Source organism: Elephantulus edwardii, unplaced genomic scaffold (genome assembly GCF_000299155.1).
Source record: "Elephantulus edwardii isolate Elephantulus edwardi_28Jun2011 unplaced genomic scaffold, EleEdw1.0 scaffold00161, whole genome shotgun sequence".
Classification (NCBI taxonomy): domain Eukaryota; kingdom Metazoa; phylum Chordata; class Mammalia; order Macroscelidea; family Macroscelididae; genus Elephantulus; species Elephantulus edwardii.
Window position 1 is genome coordinate 755,973 of NW_006399911.1, and position 5,900 is coordinate 761,872.

The window sequence follows — 5,900 nt, forward strand, 5'->3', positions numbered from 1 at the left end:
TAAAAGAAAAATTATTTCATTGTTATACAATCCCTACCCCCCAAGTCCACTGTACTGTGCAGCCCTTGTTGTGGTCTCCTGTCATGACAATAATACTTAATCATATATCCCTTTTAAACAGTTCTCTCCCTTATCTGTTTCAGTGCAGTATACACAACTTAGTCCATCTTTCTCAGTCTCCCCTGAAAAACCCTATGTCCCGTTTTAGAACAGTGGCACTATGACTATTTGTCCTTTTGTGATTGAGATATTTCTTTCAGCATAATGTCCTCCAGAGTCACCCATTTTTTATATTTCATGAGTTCCTTGTTTTTCAGTGCACCATAGTATTCTATTGTGTGAATATACCAGAGTTTCTCTATCCATTCATTTGTTGATGGGCACTTAGGTTGTGATAAACATGGGTGTGCATATATCTGCATGAGTGGCAGTTATGGTTTCTTTGAGATACATACCCAGTAGTGGAATTGCTGGGTCAAGTGGTATTTCTATTTGCAACTTTTTGAGAAAGCACCATGCAGCCTTCCATTGTGGTTGCACCATTTTACATGCCCACCAAGAGTGAATAAGGGTTGCAGTTTCTCCACAACCTCACCAGCATTTGTTGTTTGCTTTTCTGTTAAATTTTGCTATTCTTACTGGAGTGAGATGATATCTCATAGTTGTTTTGGTTTGCATCTCTCTTAGAGCTAGAGATTTTGAATATTTCCTTGTGTTTGCCATCTGTATATCTTCTTTGGTAAAGTGTCATCTGAGATCTTTCTCTCCTGCGCTGTCCTTCCAACCTTCCAACCTTCCAAGTATGATGTCCTTCTCCAACAATTGGTCCCTCCTGGCCCTATGCCCAAAGTATGTGAGATGGAGCTTCACTATCCAAGCTTCCAAGGATAAACTTGGTTTCACTCTCTCCAAGACAGACAAAAAGTCTTCACAGCTACTAAAAAAGCAACATCATAAATGAGGAAAAGATTGAAATTATCAAGGATTTCATTCAGTATTCATTCACAAGAACACATGTTATAGCTACATTCAGAAAAATCAAAAAGGATATGTCGCATTATGTACATCTACTTGTAATAGCCTCTTGAAACTGTTAAAGAGCAATGACATCATAGTGAGGGCCACCGTAAGCTGTTCTAAGCCAGTGTGACTTCAAAACAAAGAGCACATGTTGCATTGGACAGATCTTCTGCCAAGCAGATTTTAAAAGTGCTAAGAGAGCCAGGGTTTCACTTTAATGGCTAAGGTACACACATCCCAAGTTATAATACTTCCAGTTGCTTCCTCTGCTTGTGAAATGGATGCTAGAATGTATTGTTTGAGTCAGAACTTACCCATACCTGACCCAGTGAGTTTTAAGAGGAAGTAAATTGCACTTCTGTGGAACAGCTGGTGGATTCGAACACAGTGCCTTTCTGTTGACAATGATGCCTTTGATCTGTGGCAAAAGAAATTGACTGTACTACAGATTACCAAAACAATATAGAGATCTATCTTGGAAGAAGGGCATCGATAGACCGCCTTAGAATGAAGGAAAATGAAACATCATCAGAAAAATGCAGACTTTAACCACTGTTATGGGTTAAACACCTAAAAGACACAAACTGAGACCTTTTTTTTTTGCTTCATTTCTGGCCCCTCTTCTCATCTCTGTTAATCCTCCAAAATGGACTGTATCAGTGTTTAAACCCTTTTTCTTACATTCATTATCTTCCACCATAATTAATCAACCACAATATAATTACACCTTTTGTAACTGACTTGTGTCACAAACTAAGTTTGTTTTCTTTTTCTTGCTAAGAATATATAACAAACAGTTCAAAACAAAAGCTTCAGCAGTAATAAAAACCACATAATCTGTCTGCTGGTAAAGAAATAAATTATGGTATATTTTTACAATGGAGATGCCTTTCTTGTTACATTATTTTGGTTTAAGAGTTAAAATGCTTTGAAAATCACTAACTTCTTACAACCACATCTTATTTTCCAATATGTCCAACATAGGTTACTTAGCACATAGTAAGCTAACTGATTTTGGGGATGAAGATTTTCATATTATCTCTTCCCTCCCTCCTTTAAGTTTATGTTTGTTTGTTTTTTTTTAACTTTGCTAATTTTAGTTTTATAATTTTTTTCAATCCCTATTATGTATATTGACCTGTCTGAGTTTGATCGTTATAGTTTATTTTTTTGTATTCGTATATAAATGGAAATATGCAGTGTTCTATTTCTTCAGCTCAGTACTGTGTTTTTAAGACTCATACACATTGCTGCATGTATCAGTAAATAAATTGCTGAGTTGTCTTTTGCCTAAATATATCAGTTCATCTGCTTATCATGGACATTTGGTTTATTTCCATTTTGGGCCTATTAGGAATAATTTGCTATAAGTATTTTTGTGGCCATATAATTTTATTTTACCATTGGAAATTACATATAAGAAAAAAAGAAAAATTTCTGGATGGTACATTTTAAATTTTGAGAAAAAGAATTTTCTAAAGTGTGTATTATCTTTACATTCTAAGAATTCATTTTAATTTTTGTTATTTCAAGATCTTAGTGACATTTCATGTATTTTAAAAATAAATTTAAAATTTATATAAGCAAAAATTGGTGTTTTTGCCACTTTTGCATGTACATAACCACGTCATTTTGCAGCCACACAACTGCCCATTTATCAACCATTTTAATGATCTTAAACATAAACATTGCACTACTTATGCATTAAGTCAGTATTTCTCCATTTTCTCTTGATAAAATCTCAGACTCATTGCGGTCAAGTCAGAAAAGAATCAGAGCTGACCTTTCAGCGTATTTTCCCAGGCTGTAAATTGCACAAGAGGATATTGCTTAGCTGTCAAAGGGCTCAGCCTTTGGGTTAGCAGTGCAACTCCCTGTGGATTATGCCACCTGAACTCCCTCTTCCTCTCCTCGTAATAACCAGAAAAACTTTGTAGGAACATACAATAATGTTCATTTTGTGTCTCACTTATTTGTCAACATAAAGGGGTTTTCCCTCACAACGTAAAAGGGTTTTTTGGTGTGTGTTTCTTTTCTTGTTGTATACTGTCAAATTGGATCTGACTGGCACAGGAGGAGATTGTCCCTCCTTCTCTAGCTGAGCATCTGGTGGATTTGAACCACGTGCCTTTTGGATTGCAGTAGCTTCTTGCCACTAGACCACCAGAACTCCCTCCAACGTAAAGTTTTAAAGTTTATCCATGAATTAATATATGTCAGAACTTTGTTCTTCCTTTTGGTTGACTAGTATTCTGTATGTATACCACATTTGTTCATCCATTCATCTTTTCAGTTATTTTTACAATTTGACTCTTGTGGATAGTGCAGCTTCAAACAGTGTATGAATATCTGTTTTAAATTCTTTGGGTATATATTTAGGGAATGAAATTGTGAATTATACCTTCGTTGTGTACTTTTGAGTCAGAACCAACCCGTTGCTGACCCTCCAGCAGGTTTTCCAGAGGCAGTAAATTTCCTGGGAGGAGATTGCCCTTCTGTCTCCTGTGGAGCAGCTGGTGCATTCAGACTGCATACCTTTCAATTGTCAGTGCACTTCTTACCACTGAAACCATCAGAGCTACCAGAATCATACAGCTATTATACTATTTAATTTTTAAAGGAACTGTCTAGCCTATTTTTGCTCATTTCTTTTTTTTTTTAATAGCAGCTGCCCCATTTGACATTTTGCCTTCAGTGAATGAGTGTTTCAGTTTGTCTCCATCCTTGAAAACAGCTCCTGTTTTCTGGTTTTGTTTTGTTTTATCATTATCACTGTATGGGTGTAAAATGGTATATCACTGTGGTATTGATATTTCCATTGGGCGCTCCTCCCCTCTCAGGCAGTTCACATCCTCTCCCTGCTTCATGGGAGAAAGATGGACAGTCTCTTTCTATGTGATTTACAGCCTCTGACAACCTGCTGGACGATCAGCTGTGAGCTGGTGTCTGATTCAGTAGCAATGAAAGGGGGGGATAGCTGATGATACTGATTTTAGGAGTTTTTCAATCTTAAATATTTACCAATAATATGGTTACTCAGTATTTTCTCTTATTCTTTGAGTTGTCTTAAACTTTTTCCTAATCTCAGGTGGATAAAAAGTTTTCATTTTTATGAAGTTCAACCTATCTATTTTGTTTTTTGTGACGTAATGGTTTTGGTTTCATACCTCAGTTTCCTTGTCAAAAAGAAGGTCTTGAATCTTCACTCCTCAGTTTTCTTGAAAGAGTTTTATGGTTTTAACTCCTGTTTAGGCGATTGGAACATTTTTGTTATTGTTGTTCTCACCAATAGTAACAGAGAAGAACCAAATGAACTAAGAAATATCTGAGATGATATACTCAGTGGCATGAGAATTTTTTTCCCCTCACCCTTGAGTTGTTAAATGACACCTGGCACCACAGAAGTAGTGGTGGTGGTAGCTGAAGCCCGGGAACCCTTAGTAACAGACACAACATTTAAAGCCAGAAGAGGGATAGGTGTCATGTCAAGCAGACTGGAGACTCGAGGGGCAGCTGAAGGAGGCTGGAGAGTGTGTTGAAGTCCTCCCCGCGGTGGTGAGTGTGAGGGGTTGGTGGTGAAAGGAGGAAAAAGAAGGGGTGGTGAGTTGAGCGGGGTTGATGCTGAGATGATCAGGGATCTTGATGGAGGCTGCCTGGGAGGAAGGTTTAGTGTTTTTTAAACTTACATTGACTAGACACTAAGCAAAGCTAATGCTGGCAGCAAATCCAGTGATGTTAACCTGATACTGGGTTTGCAGTTTTGATCTGGGCCCCACACATCTTTGATTTTGGTGCCTTGACGCCCATCAGATCATTTGAAATGGTGAGTTCATGAGAAGTAGTTTGAGCAGATGCATCCAAACTTGCCCAGTAGCCTTTCACCTCTAGAGAACTGGATTCAGGGCCACTGAGCCTGGGGGTGTTGTCCATCATAGGAAAATGAGACTGTTGCATTATCAGCTGATGGAGCTTGGTTAAATCTGGATGTGAAATGGCATACTGTCCTTGAATGGAATATTCCTGACCACCTGCAAAAATGACCAGAGAATTGGACGGCTTGGGCCCTTACAGGCTGGTCACACCCTTCGGGGGCAACTAGGAGAGAGTCTCCAACAGGTCACCGGAACATTTTTAGTTACTTTTTTACATACAGCATAAGTTAGGTGTCCAGTTTCGTTCTTTAGGATTCATATATTGATTTTTTTTTTCTGGCACCATTTGTTAAGACTCTTGTTTCTTGTTGTTTCTGCAATTCTCGACTTTATAAGATTCATTTGATAAAATTGAACCCTGTTGGATAATCTCTAACCTTTGCCACAACTGCAGCGAAGATGTTTTGTGTCATATAAGGTAAAATCCAAAACATAGGTCATAGACAACTTTCTAGAGCTATTACTCTGCTTACTATAACTTTATAATAAGCTTTAAAATCAGATTATGTAGATCCTCTATATGTTTAGTTTTTAAAAAAGATCTGGCTATTCTTAGGGTCTTTGCCTTTCCAAGTTGCTTCAGAAGCACCTTAAGAATTTAGAGGGTCATAAAAGCCCAACTCCGCTGAGATTTTTATTCAAATTTCATCAAATGTATGTATCATTCTGGAATTAATTAACATTATATGAGTACTATGCCTTGCTATTTACTGTTGTTGTTATGTGCTGTCGAGTCGTTTCCGACTCATAGCGACCCTATGCACAACAGCTCTAAACCCTGCTCTATCCTGCACCAACCGCACCGCCTCTGAAACACCCATTGCGATTACCCCAGTCACCGAATCAATTCATCTCATAGAGGGTCTTCCCCTCCTGCGCTGTCCCTCCACCCTCCCAAGCATGATGGCCCTCTCCAAGGACCCGTCCCTCCTGGCAACATGTCCAAAG

The 5,900-nt window shown here is 38.1% G+C and overlaps 1 protein-coding gene across 1 annotated transcript in view; it reads left to right on the forward strand.

Annotated features, from left to right (window-relative positions):
• The window catches only part of LOC102873693 (histone-lysine N-methyltransferase 2C-like), a 58,004-nt gene that overhangs the window by 29,226 nt on the left and 22,878 nt on the right, over positions 1–5,900 (forward strand). The window lies entirely within an intron of this gene.